This window comes from Ambystoma mexicanum, chromosome 2q, assembly GCF_040938575.1.
Source record: "Ambystoma mexicanum isolate Mex_15411 chromosome 2q, UKY_AmexF1_1, whole genome shotgun sequence".
Taxonomy (NCBI): Eukaryota; Metazoa; Chordata; class Amphibia; order Caudata; family Ambystomatidae; genus Ambystoma; species Ambystoma mexicanum.
Window position 1 is genome coordinate 188549957 of NC_090924.1, and position 14381 is coordinate 188564337.

A 14381-nucleotide genomic window follows, 5' to 3' on the forward strand; every position below is an offset into this window, starting at 1 on the left:
CTTGTAGAGTGAGGAACCACCTCAGAACACGCTGGTTAGAATCTTTTTGTATCGCCAACCACTGGGGCGGGGCTTAGTTTAGTTTAGTTTAGTTTATTATTTGTATAGCGCCGCCTGGCCCTAGGGCACGGTCCGTAAAGACAGTGAATGTCCGACATAAGAGATAATACCTCAGAGTTTCCACAGCCCATTTAATTGCTAGCACTCTTTCTCCACGATTGAGTAGGATTCCTCATGGGGCTGGAGTTTTCGACTAATAAAGGCTACGGGGTATAGGTCCTCCTCAACTCCCTATGAGAGTACTGCTCCTAACACAGAACCAGAGGCGTCCGTCTATAGGAAGAATTCTTTCTTGAAATCGGGACAATACAGAACCGGTAGGACTGAAATAGATTTTTTGTAAGTGGTTAAATGCCCGAAGGGCCTCCTTGTCAGAGTGGATGGATTTATTGTAGGTACTTTTCAGAGCTTCCGTCAAGGGAGCTGCAACTGAAGAAAACAAAGGAATAAATCTCCTATAGTAGCCCACAAAACCCAAGAAAGCCCTGATCTGTTTCCGGTTGCTTGGCATTGGTAGTTTCAGAATGGCTTCTACTTTGTCTAGTTGGGGTCGAATTTTCCCACCTCCAACTAGATATCCCAGATACCGTGTCTCTTGGGCTCCAATGAGCGCTTTTCTTTGATTGATTTTTAAGCTTGCTGCGTCCATTTCTTTTATGACTTTTTCCAGATGTTCAAGATGTTCTTTCCAGCAATTGATAAAAACTACAATGTCATCTAAGTAGGCCGAACAATAATCACTATGAGACGCCAGCACCTGGTTCATCAATGACTGAAAAGTTGCTGGAGCTCTGTGAAGTCCAAAAGGCAAGACTGTAAATTGGTACAATCCCGATGGGGTGGAGAAGGCAGTTTTGGTCTTGTCTTCTTTTCTTAAAGGTATCTGCCAGTAACCCTTGGTGAGGTCTATAGTGGTAAGATATTGTGCTGCTCCAAGCCGTTCCAACAGTTGATCTATACAAGGCATAGGATATGCTTGGCAGGTGGAAATGTCATTAAGTTTTCGATAGTCCATACAAAACCGGGTGGAGCAATCCGGTTTGGGCACCAGCACTATCGGGGAGGACCAGTGACTTGTTGATTTCTCAATAACTCCCAATTTCAACATATCTTCAACTTCTGCCTGAACTGCTGCCCTTTTGGTTTCTGAGAGCTGGTAGGGTCTTATTCTGACGAAATGGTTTGGCAGTGTCTCTATTCGTTGTTCTACTAGTGAGGCCCTACCAGGGTAGAAGGAGAAAACATCACTTTAAGGTGTAAGGATCTCCATTATTTTTTTTTCTCTTCCGTTAATTCAGGACCCCATTGAACTGTCTGTAGGGCGGTAGGTTCTGCCTCGCTGTTCTGCATGTCCTGAGTCACTGCTTCATCCCCATCCGAGTTTTACTGGGCTCCTTCCATTCTTTCAGGAGGTAGACGTGATAGTTCTTGGTCTATTCCCTTCTGTCTGGTTGTTCTATTAAGTAATTTACCGGTCCAAGCACTGCTACCACTGTATACGGACCCCTCCACTGGGCCAACATTTTGTTGTACAATGTGGGCAGTACCAGTACCTTATCTCCTTTCTGGAAGGTTTGTACCCTGTTAGTGTGATTGTAATACTTTTCTTGAGTCATCTGGGATCGGCCGAGATTTTCCCTGGCCAATTCTCTTAGTTGTGTTAGGTTGTCCCGAAGATTTATAACGTAGTCAGTAAGTTGGGTTTCTTCCTCCTGGTCTTCTCATTCACTTCGGGCTATGTCAAGCACTGTTTGAGGTTTGTGTCCGAATAACAGTTCGAACGGGGAGAACCCGGTGGAGGATTGTGGGGTGTCTCTTAAAACCATGAGTACCCATGGCAGCATTCTGTCCCAGTTAATGCTCGTAGGTTCGGTCACCTTCTTTAACATCTGCTTAATGGTCCTATTATACCGTTCTACCAGACCATCTCTCTGTGGATGATAAACCGTTGTACGGATCTGTCTTATGTTCAGTTGTTGACATACCTTCTGCATTACTCCAGATACAACATTTCTCCCTTGGTCAGTAATTATTTCGGCGGGTAGTCCCACCCTGGCAGAAAAAGTTACCAGTAGGTTACAGACTTGAGTCGCACTTGTTCTTCTCATGGGGAAGGCTTCAGGGTACCTTGTTGCGTAGTCCACAATGACTAGGGTGTATTGGTGGCCATGGCTGTTAGGCTCTAAGGGTCCCACTATATCCATCCCAATTCAAACAAAAAGGTTCCTTTATTAGGGGCAAAGTTTGCAAGGGGGCTTTGGGAGGCATTCGGGGGTTGGTTTTCTGGCAGACAACACATTCTTCACAATACCTTGTCACATCCCGAAAAACTCCTGGCCAATAAAACCTTTTTAACACTTTTTTTTGAGTTTTTTTTCCCTCGCCAAATGTCCACCTGTTGTCTCATCATGTGCTAATTTCACGACAGTTGACCTGAAACTCAGGGGTACTAACAACTGTTCTACCTCGAGGTTTCCTCTATCTTTAGTTACTCGATACAATAGACCTCTTGAAGACTTAAACCACGGATAGGTTGTACCCTTCTCTGGATGGGCAATGGCCTGTTCCCAGGCGGTTCTCAAGGTGGGGTCGGTGCCTAATTCACTTCGAAAAGTATGTTGTTTATCGTCTGGTAACCAGTCTATGACCCCCGTGAACTTATTTTCTTCAGCCCATTCTCTTTTCCCCCTTCTTACTTCGCTTCTACTTTTCTTGGGAGACCTTTTGAAGGGCGTTTTTAGATCTATTCGTGAAAAGGGAGCTTTTTGCAACCATTCTGCATCCTTTACGCGGTCCTGAGAGGAGGGAAGGTCGGTCCCTAGCAGTACCGGTGTTGGCAAATGAGGCATAATGACGACCTTCATTTTAGACTCAACCCCTTTTACCTCTATGGTAGCTTCTTTGGACGGATATGACTTAGTGTCACCATGCACACACTTTATAGGTATTGGGGGTTCCAACCCAACCCCGTCCCCACTTACTTCCAGTCTGACTGCCGTTTGTTCACTTCCGCTGTCAAGGAGGGCCTGTCGGGGTGTTCCATCCTCACGGACATCTAAGAAGTAAGGTTCTCGGCTCCTCCGATATTCTCTTCCTTGAACAAAACCGATTTCCATTGGCTTGGCAGGTTTAGGTTTCTTGGGGCAAAACCTTGCTATATGCCCCCAGTCTCCACAGTCAAAACATTGAGGCTGTCGACTTATTGTTGGCCATGGCATAGGCTTGGATTCCATTCGTAGTGGCCTTTGTTCCACTGCTCCATGGCTTTTTAGGGTTGAGCTTCTTGGGAGTGGGAGATCAGTGGTAGGCACGCGGACTGATCCCGCTTTTTGAAAAGCGGAAGCGATGTCAATGGCTTCCGCTAACGTGGGTCGGTGGTATTGTCGTACCCATCGTTGAGTTGGAGAGGGTAGAGCCTCTGTGAACTGCACCAGTTTTACTTTATCCACCATGTCTTGGATACTGCTATTGGAAGGTTTTATCCATTTTTCGGTTAGATCTTGAATACGGTAGTACAACTGTCAGGGTGTTTCCCCTGGCTTCAGCTTCGTTTCCCTGAGCCTGATCCTATAGGCTTCTTCGTCCATGCCCATACGTTCAAGTATGGTCCTCTTTATTTCAGCGTACGCTGTGTCCCCAGCTGGATTGGCTGCTTGGTAGGCACCTTGCATGGTTCCAGTCAGCAAGGGGGCTATGAAATGTCCCCACTTTTCAACAGGCATTGAGCGTTGCGAGCAACTCTTTCAAAATTGGTGAAGAAAGAACACGGATCCTCACCGGGTTGGAACTTTTGAAGTACTGCTGTAGGAGCCATGGGGTTTCCTCTGCTGGTTGCCATAGCCTCAGTGACTTTTTTCAGTGCATCTTGATTGGCTGCCTGCAGCTGGAGTGCTTGTTGGATGGTTTGACGGTCCATCTGCGCCTGGTGAGACTGGACCTGGATGATTTGTTGGAGTTGCTGTTGTCCTTCGGCTAGAGTTTTGATAATGCCCTCCATGGCGTGCTGCCTTATCCTACCGCTGCCACCAAACTTGTAAAGGATGAAGCAGACAGCCCAGGGATTATAGAACTAAACAGCCTTTATTCAGGATATTAGAAAAAAATTATAATAATAGCTCAGAGTTCTGAATTAGCCTTCTTCTTCTTTCTGTAATAAGGATGAACCTTGGTAATGTGACGACTAATCTTCATATGCCCAGAGCGTCTCTGGTGTAGCTCTCTCTCTCTCTCCTCCAATATTCTGCAAGAGATCAGGAAAGACACACCCAGTCCGTCATTGGTTTCACCCTTATATAGGGGCTGGAGTTGGTTGGACCAATCAGGGAGGTTTTGTTCTGTTTTTCTATAAATATCCCCATGAGCCCCGCCCCCTTTCTCTTTGAACGAAGTTTGCCATATTGCCTCTCCTGTCCAAGCCGGAACACCGCAGGGGACCCCTGCCTCTAAACAAGCTGGTACAGCTAAACCTCTCGGAGCGTTGTTGCTCAACAAGGAAGGTGAGTGACCCGTTTGTAAGGGGAACCGGGGAATGGTCACTGCCCCGTTAGCATCTGTTGTGTTTTCCTGCTTGTTTGGGAAGGAAGCTGCGTGGTATGCAGCTGGAGGGGACAGGGGAGCATGTACGGCACTGTTATCCCCGGCCGAGTATTCCTGCTTGTCGGGAAAGGTAGTCGAGGGATACGTAGGAAACAGGGGCGCGGGAACTGCCAGGTCACGGTCGTTTGTGTCTCCTGTGATTTCGTCTCCCTGTGACTCGCTGCCGTCACCCGCATGTTTATTAACCCCAGGAAGCCAGAGACATTGTTGTTTTTCCCACTTTCTGTGTTTTGCACTGAGCGGCTCCCAGACTGTCTCCCTTCGTTACCACGGAGCTCTGACTTCGGCAGCCCCTCCATCTGCCCTTCTCTCAGTTCACACCTACAATAACAGAATCTCCAACGCCAAATCCAATAACAAAGAGCTATTCACAATCCTCAAGGAACTAGAAGCCCCAACCACACACCCCAGGCATCATCAAGGATGAATCCTGGTGTGTGAACATTCAGAAGGCCCTACTTAGAAAATAAAAACACTACAAGAAAAAACTATTGCCTAACAAGTGCTACTTAACACACCCATGCCTACTGTGAGAAACCTCAAGGTGTCTCACCCACTAGTCCCCAAAGATCTGTCGTCCAGGTGGCCAGGAAACGGCCATCGCTATTGGATCCAGATCCTGGGGGAGGACAAGTGGGGGAGGATCACCTGGGCGAGGGGTCTTCGGGAAGTGGAAGTGGGACACCAAGGGTTGAGTCACGGTATCCCCTTCCCTGTAACACCTTTTCCCCATCCTACCCTGTAGGATATTTAGAGGTTCTACCCCCTCACCCCCTTTTCCCTTTTCCCACACAAACACTTTCTTACAAGGTAACAAACAATGGACTAACACCAGAGCCGTTTACCTGACATGTCCCAACACACAGGTCAGGCAGAGTCAGGCAATTGACAATAGTTATGTACACATGACATCCAAATACCTTCCACACTGGGATAAAAGGCGGAGCACGAAAGCACACTTGGAGCAAGGCCGAACGCATTAGGAGACAGCTGCACCAAACTGTCAGTTCAAAGGGAGAAGAAAGGTGGTGAGACCTGGAAGGACAATGAAGGTATAGTCCCCTCTACCTGCAAAGCCTCCGAAAGGAAATCATAAGACCAGGAACTACAACTGGCATGCAAAGCAACAAACGTCAATGGTACACGGGTGCCTCCCGCTTTGATAACGCAGACGGAGATGCAAGCTGGCTACCGTGGTACTATCCTTGACTTCAAAGAACAAAGAAGCCAATGGGTTCTGTCAACTGGCATTGAATTTTAGTTTTAAATATCACTAACCTGGGCAGACTGCGGTCCGCAATGGAGACAACTGGCAGAAATTGGAGAATCCCCCGTGGGAGTCTTGCTTGCTCCCTCTCTCCCTGCAACGAATACCAGTGAGGAGGAAGGCACGACTCCCAGGGAAACCCTCCTGGGGGAAAAAACCCTGAGTCGCTGCTACTCTTCGGACAGGACGGTAGAAGCCTGGACAGGGGTCCCTTTAGGCGAGCTAGAACGCAAAGAGGATCGGAGACCTTTCCAAGGAAACAAGACAGAACGGGTAAGTGCCCGTAAGGAAGACTGTGAGGAAAGAAGAGCGCAGAGTATTGGAGATGCAACTTACAAGGAATTCAGAATGGGGTCCTTAACGGGGTGTGGATACTCTCGGATATGTCCGGATGCCCGAGGAGTCTGTTCAGTTATGTTAGAGCTGTAGTGCTAGAGCGAACAGGAATGGAGAGGAAGAAATGTGAGGTACGGCGGGAGAGAGAGGGCTGGAGGGGAAGCAGAATTTAGTTGCACTCACTGACAAGGGGCGGAACTCCCGACACGAAACTAATGGTGAAGGTGGAATACGGCCAGAGAATATGCGTGTGGGTATGAGATGCAGAGAGAGGGCAGAAGTTAGGCATAAGAAGGTAATGAGAATCAGGAGTTACAGAAGGTGGAAATCCTAGAGGCGAACTTACGGAGCGTCGGTAAAGGCAGTAGCGACGTCTATGCTAGCAACACTTCCTTCCTTATCTGGAGTCACGTGAACAGGTATGGGTACGTCAGATGTACGTGAAACACTAGACCGTTGTCTTCCATATGAAGAACCGTCGCTTTGGGAGCCTGCATGATTACGTTATGTGCCGTTCTTCCTATTCTCATGCTTTGCCACCATGACCAACGTTGATAATGTGTAACAGTATGACCCTTCCTCAGGGGAGGTGAACCCGGCTTTCCGGGATAAAAGTGATAGAACTTTCTCACCAATTTGGGGGCATGAACCCCCGAAGCAGCTTCCCACGTCCTTTCTGAAGGTGAGTATCCTTTCCAGTCAATTAGGAACTGAAGGCGACCTCGTCTGTATCTTGAGTCACAGATGTTGGCCACCTCATATTCCGGACCTGTCTCAGTGTTCACTGGTGGAAGGTGAGTCTTAGGTGTCCGAGCAAAGCGGTCCGGAATAGATAACTTGATCTGGGAGACATGAAAGACTGGGTGAATTCGAGACCAGGAACGAGGCAGCTCTAACCGAACCGCCGATGATCCTACTAGGGAGAGGATCTTGAAGGGACCGAAAAACCGAGGAGACAGTTTTGAAGGAACCAAATGTTTGGGGAGAAAACGGGAAGCTAGCCAAACCAATTCTCCCTTCTGAAGTGAAGGTATCTTTCTGCGATGACAATCCGCATATCGCTTGGCTCGATCCTGGGCTACTTTCAAAGATCGGCGGGCCAGTGTTACGCTCACCTGGCTCCCACAGAGGCGTCGATCTGAACTGGACAGCTGCGGTCTCCACCAATGTGACACGTATGGCCGAGATGACGGACTGGACTGGCCAACCTAGCTTCGTTTGCTTGGCCCGTAGGAATATTCTTCTGCAAATGGAGAAAGGGAATTAACCACCCGTGGAGTTGAGTGTAAATCCCCCCACCCCCGCTGTTCTCCCCACAGATCACCTTTGATGTCCCCTCTTATAGTTTCACCTGATGGTTTGAAAAGATGAGCTCTCCATCCTGCATTGAGCGCAGGGGCGCGTTGATAACCAGTTGCTTCACTGGCTCGAAGGAATTGGAGAGTTCCAGAACAATATTGACTCCGAAAAGTATGTAGTTCGTAAGAGTTCAAATGCCTGACTTTCACTCTTGTCCGATTCCTTGCAGGTTGCAGTTTGACCCTAGTGAAGAGTTCCTCGTGGCAACCGGCAATATTCTGGTAAGGATTTGTATTTTCCAACACAGTTCGATAAAATAATGTCAATATGTAACCTGTTACCTTCTCCCTTATTCAGGCGCTGAGAGAAAGTATGAAGTCTCAGGGAATAATACCTCCGGCGGTAAAATCAGGTAAGTCTATTGTGGTGAGGAGGGTTCCCCTTGATAGTCCCTTTGTTTCACCTTGCTATCCTTTTGTTTCCCCTTAGGGGCCGGGGTTCGGCGAAGATGCAGTGGAAGCTGCGCCGACCCGTGAAGAGGAATAGTACCCCCGGTGGTAAAATCAGGTAAGTCTATGGGGGGTAACTAATATTCCTCTGTGTGTTCCCTTGGCTCACCTTGCTGTTCTTGTCTTCTCCTTAGGTGCCGGAATGTGGCGGGAACATGCAGTAGGATGCAGTGGAATGTACTGCGAAGGCCGGTGAGTTCAGCGCGGCGCTGCAGCAGGCGAGGCGACGCACATTAAATAACTTCTTTCTTCCAGCTCGAAGGCGCGATGGTTCGGGAATTCAGGTAAGGATCAAAGGTATTGCTCTTGGTCTAATCTTTTCTCCTTCTTTCTCCCTTTTTCTAGGAGCTCCAAACTCGAGGCGGGCGTGGCAGAAGACTGGATGCAGACTTGCAGGTACTGTGAGCGTTACGCTGCTGGATGCAGAATAACGCAAAGCTTGTGCTTCTCTTCGGGCGTGGTTTAAATAGCCTCCAAAGTAGTCCCAGGTAAGTATTCCTCCCCAGCCCCACCCGAGTAAAAAAATAGTCCCTAGGTAAAATAGTCCCTAGGTAAAATAGTCCCTTCCAAGCCTCATTTGGCTTGGAGCTCTTGCAGCATGGTCTGCATCAGGTAAGTTCTACTCTATGAGCCTGGTGCCTGTGGCGCCAGGACTGACTCTCCATATGAGCCTGGCGCCATAGGCACCAGGACCGCACCCAAACAGCCCCTAGCAGGGGTTTTTGGGCTTACTCAAAATAACTTGATGCCTGCTTCCGGGGTTGCTGGACCTGTTCTGGGTCCCCAGGGGTAGGCATCATGAAAGCGCTCCCCCCCCAAACCCCCCCAAGGCCCCTCCTAAAGTCGTTCTTCCCCGTGGTTTTGGTTTGTCTGGGAAATTTCTGTGGACATTTTTCACCAATCGAGGTGCATGCACATGGTCACTAGGTTCCCAAGACCTTTCCTGTGGTCCGTAACCTTTCCAGTCGATTAAAAAAAAAAGTTTTGACTTCACCATCTTGGAGTCCAGGATGTTCTTAACCTCAAATTCGGTTTCCCCGTCTATAAGGATGGGGTCTGGTGGCTTGGTTAGTCTTGTCCCTGGTTCCACTGGCTTCAAAAGTGACACATGAAAGACGGGGTGAATTCGCATATTAGCAGGTAAGTCCAACTTGACGGCCACCGGGTTGAAATGGCCTTAATAGAGTAAGGTCCCAAATATCTAGGGTTAAAGGTCCGCGTTCCCTTGAGAGGTATGTGTTTTGTGGCCAACCATACTTGATCCCCTAACTGGTACTGTGGAGTATCACTTCTATGCCGATCAGCATCTTTCTTATATTTCTCCTTTGCTTGTTTTAAATGTGCAGTTGCCTCCTTAAAGGCTTGTGTAATCGTAGCGTGTAGATGCTCCACTGCGGGCATTTCTAAGTGTTGGGGTGAGTCAAGGTCTGAGGTTCGAGGATGGTGCCCATATAGGGTATAAAAGGGGCTTTGTCCAGTTCCAGAATGTACTGAATTATTGTATGCATATTCGGCGATCCAAAGAATGTCCTTCCAATTACTCTCAGTCTGATGTAACATACAACGCAGGTATTGTTCAAGAGTCTGGTTGATCCTCTCCGTTTGACCATCGGTCTGGGGGTGGTGACTGGTCGATAATCTCATGTGGATTTGCGCCAATTGACAACATTTCTTCCAAAAATGTGAAATGAATTGACTGCCCTGGTCAGAGACCAACACAGACGGAAATCCATGTATGCGAACAATGTTTTCGAGGAATTCTTTGGCCAGGATTGAGGCTGAAGGTAATCCTTTTAAAGGAATAAAGTGGGCCATCTTGGAAAAAAGATCCACAATAACTAGAATGGTGTTAAATCCATTACAAGGAGGTAGATCAGTAATAAAGTCTAACGATAAGGTGTGCCATGGTGTAGGCAGAATGTCTAAAGGTTGTAAGAGTCCAGCTGGTTTTTTCTTTTGACTTTTGTTTTGGGCGCAAATGCCACAAGACATCACAAATGATTTAATATCCTTTCGCCAGGTGGGCCACCAGAATTGTCTTTTAATTTTAGCTTCAGTTTTTGCAATACCTGGGTGCCCCTCCATTAGGGTATCATGATAACGGGAAATGACTAGCTCTTGTAGTTCCTTGTGTGGCAGAAATAGCCGCCCTTGGTAATAAGGCAGATCATTGGTGACAGAGTAATCTGGGCCTTTCTTTACCCCGTCCTGCAGGGCTGTAGGATCAAAGAGTTGCTGGATCTTTACCTGAATGTCCTCTAGTGTCTGTAGAGTAGTCATGCCAAGAATCCTTTGTTCGGAAATTATAGGTACTGGTTCTGGGTTCACTTCTGCCTCTCCCATCCCTATTCGGGATAAGGCGTCTGCTTTACCATTCTTACAACCTGGTCGATAGGTTATCACGAAATCGAACTCGGCAAAGAACAATGCCCATCGGAGTTGACGTGACGATTGGGCCTTGGCTGTTTTTAAATACTGTAAGTTCCGGTGATCCGTGATCACAGTAATGGTATTCCTGGCACCAAGAAGATAGTGCCGCCAAGCCTTGAAGGCGGATTTAATGGCTAATAACTCCTTGTCAGTAACCGCATAGTTTAACTCGGGTGCCGAGAACTTTCTGGACCAAAATGCTACTGGGTGAAGCTGGCCAGTTTCAGGGTCCTTTTGAGACAGGACAGCTCCCATGGCTAGACTGGATGCATCAGTTTCCACTATGTATGGAAGGTCAGGGTGCGGGTGCTTTAATACAGGTGCAGACGTGATTCTCGCTTTCAGCTCTTGGAAGGCATTTTCAGCTTCTTCAGTCCACATAAAGCGTTTATTTTTTCGCAAGAGTGCTGTGATGGGATGTGCGATATGTGAAAAATCTGGGATGAATCTGCGGTAGAAATTGGCAAAGCCGAGCATGCTTTGTACTCCTTTAACTGAACTTGGTGATGGCCACTTAAAGATTGCGTCCACCTTTCGTGAGTCCATTCGGACTCCCTTTGGGGTCAGGATAAAACCAAGGAATTCAACTTCTGTAGCATGAAAAACGCATTTTTCTAGTTTTGCATATAGTTTGTGCTGGCGCAATTTCTCAAGGACTGCTCAGACATGCTTCACATGGTCAGATTCTGAAGAGGAGTATACCAGAATATCATCGATATATACGACAACACAAACGTCAATGAGTTCACAAAGGACATTGTTCATGAAGTATTGGAAGGCTGCTGGTGCATTGCACAACCCGAAAGGCATCACCTGGTATTCGAATAACCCATACTTAGTGCGAAAAGCAGTCTTCCATTCGTCGTGCTCTTTTACACGTGCCAGATGGTATGCCCCCCTGAGATCTAATTTAGTGTATATACAAGCGTCCTTCACTTGGTGTAGTAGTTCTGGGATCAGAGGCAATGGGTATCGGTTCTTAACAGTTATCTGGTTCAATGCACGTTCTGAGATCACCTTCCTTTTTGGGCACAAAGAACAAAGCTGAAGATGCAGGGGACTTGGATGGTCGAATAAAGCCATTGGCAAGGTACTGGTCTAAGTATTGTCATGGGTGAAGGTTCTCAGGTTCCGTAAGGGCATAGATCCTGCTACAAGGGGGTTGTGCACCGGGTATGAGATCGATTTGACAATCGTACAATCTGTCAGGGGGTAAGGTGTTTGCCTGTTCTTTTTGGAAGACATCCTGGAATTCTTGGTATTCTGGAGGTAGTTGCATGACTGCTATGGTTACTATGGCCAGGCCTGCGTTCTGATTTTTCTTTGGGTAAGAGGTTTGTGCACAATCCGAGAAGGTTAGTCTCTTCTCTCGCCAATCAATACAAGGATTATGTGTTTCCAACCAAGGTATCCCCAGTATTATTTGGAACTGTGGGCTTTGATTAGATCAAACACAATAGTCTCTCGATGCCCATCCTGACCCAATAGTTTCATCTCTGCGGATGAATGAGTTACAGGCCCAGAGGCAATTTCAGTTCCATCGACTGTGGTGATGACATCTGAGGTGGTTTTTCGGCAGAGAGGTAGATTCATCCTGGAAGCCAATTCATAGTCCACATAGTTTCCTATGGCCCCGCTATCAATGTATGCCCTTACTGCATGCATACGCGATGGCTGCCCTGGATTTACGAGGACCATTGGTATGATGAAATGTGAGGTCTGAGTATCCTTCTTCAAGCTCGGCAAGCGGACCTCTACGCTTGTCGGGCGTGGTCGTTTCCCGAGTCTGACTCCATATGGCTTTTATCAGCAGCTCCTACCACCTTCTTGGGTGGTTTTACAGGGCAATCCCATAGAAAATGGCCAGAAGTTCCACAATATAGACACGATTGCATTTGCCGTCTCCTTTCTCTTTCCTTCTGGGTTAAGGGTCCTTTAACCCCTCCGATTTGCATGGGTTCTGAAGCATCTGCACCTTTGAGGTTAGTGTGGGTTTTGACCAACACCCGATTCTCAAACTTGGCTCGATCAGCCTTTCTGTTCTGAAGTCTGTGATCTAACTGGACCACTAAGTCTATATATTCAGCGCAGTCTTGAGGTGGGTTCACAACTTGAGCCAAGACATCCTTGAGTTCTCCTCGAAGCCCTCGATGAAATAACATGATTCGTTTTACCTCAGGCCATCCAGTTTCCACTATCAACCTATTAAAGGTCGCGATGTAGGATAGAAGGTCCTGGTTACCCTGTCGTAGGGACAAAAGTTTGTTATCCAGGGCCTGTCCTTGGGAGTGCTGGGCAAATAGTCTTTCCATGCTCGTTCGAAAGCCCTGAAAATCCCGAAGAACTGGGTCATCCTGAGTAACTAGTGGAATTGACCAATCAGCTGCACTGCCGCTGAGATATGACAATACAAAGGCTACCTTGGCTTGATCGTTTGGGAAGGCTCCAGCTCTGCATAAAAAGTGCAAGCGGCATTGGTTCATAAACACGGCGAACCTTTTGGGATCTCCGGCACAGCGTTCGGGTGGAGCTAATGGAATATTTCCTGGTAGGTTTATTTGCACAGGGTTACTCAATAACACAGGAGCTGGATTTCCCCCAGAACCAGGTAGGGGTGCTTGTCCAGCCTGGCTTTGCAATAGTTGCCTAGAAAGGTCATCAGTTCGCTCCTTTGACAAAATCAGTTCTCTCCTAAGAGCATAGGTTTCTTGACGGGTGGAATGCACTTCAGCCCTCAGTTCCCCTAGTAATTGGGCCAATTGGTCAGTCTGTGAGGTATCCATAACGCCCGGGTGGGAATTTGTGGGTAGGCTTCACGTTCTGTTACGCTCACCTGGCTCCCACAGAGGCGTCGATCTGAACTGGACAGCTGCGGTCTCCACCAATGTGACGCGTAGGTCCGAGATGACGGACTGGACTGGCCCACTTAGCTTTGTTTGCTTGGCCCGTAGGAATATTCTTCTGCAAATGGAGAAAGGGAATTAACCACCCATGGAGTTGAGTGTAAATCCCCCCATCCCCGCTGTTCTCCCCACAGATCACCTTTGATATCCCCTCTTATAGTGTCACCTGATGGTTTGAAAAGATGAGCTCTCCATCCTGCATTGAGTGCAGGGGCGCGTTGATAACCAGTTGCTTCACTGGCTCGAAGGAATTGGAGAGTTCCAGAACAATATTGACTCCGAAAAGTATGTCGTTCGTAAGAGTTCAAATGCCTGACTTTCACTCTTGTCCGATTCCTTGCAGGTTGCAGCTTGACCCTAGTGAAGAGTTCCTCGTGGCAACCGGTAATATTCTGGTAAGGATTTGTATTTTCCAACACAGTTTGATAAAATAATGTCAATATGTAACCTGTTGCCTTCTCCCTTATTCAGGCGCTGAGAGAAAGTATGAAGTCTCAGGGAATAATACCTCCGGCGGTAAAATCAGGTAAGTCTATTGTAGTGAGGAGGGTTCCCCTTCATAGTCCCTTTGTTTCACCTTGCTGTCCTTTTGTTTCCCCTTAGGAGCCGGGGTTCGGCGAAGATGCAGTGGAAGCTGCGCCGACCCTTGAAGAGGAATAGTACCCCCGGTGGTAAAATCAGGTAAGTCTATGGGGGGGTAACTAATATTCCTCTGTGTGTTCCCTTGTCTCACCTTGCTGTTCTTGTCTTCTCCTTAGGTGCCGGAATGTGGCGGGAACATGCAGGAGGATGCGGTGGAATGTGAAGATACTGCGAAGTCCAGTGAGTTCAGAGCGGCGCTGCAGCAGGCGAGGCGACGCACATAAATTAACTTCTTTCTTCCAGCTCGAAGGCGCGATGGATCGGGAATTCAGGTAAGGATCAAAGGTACTGCTCTTGTTCTAACCTTTTCTCCTTCTTTCTCCCTTTTTCTAGGAGCTC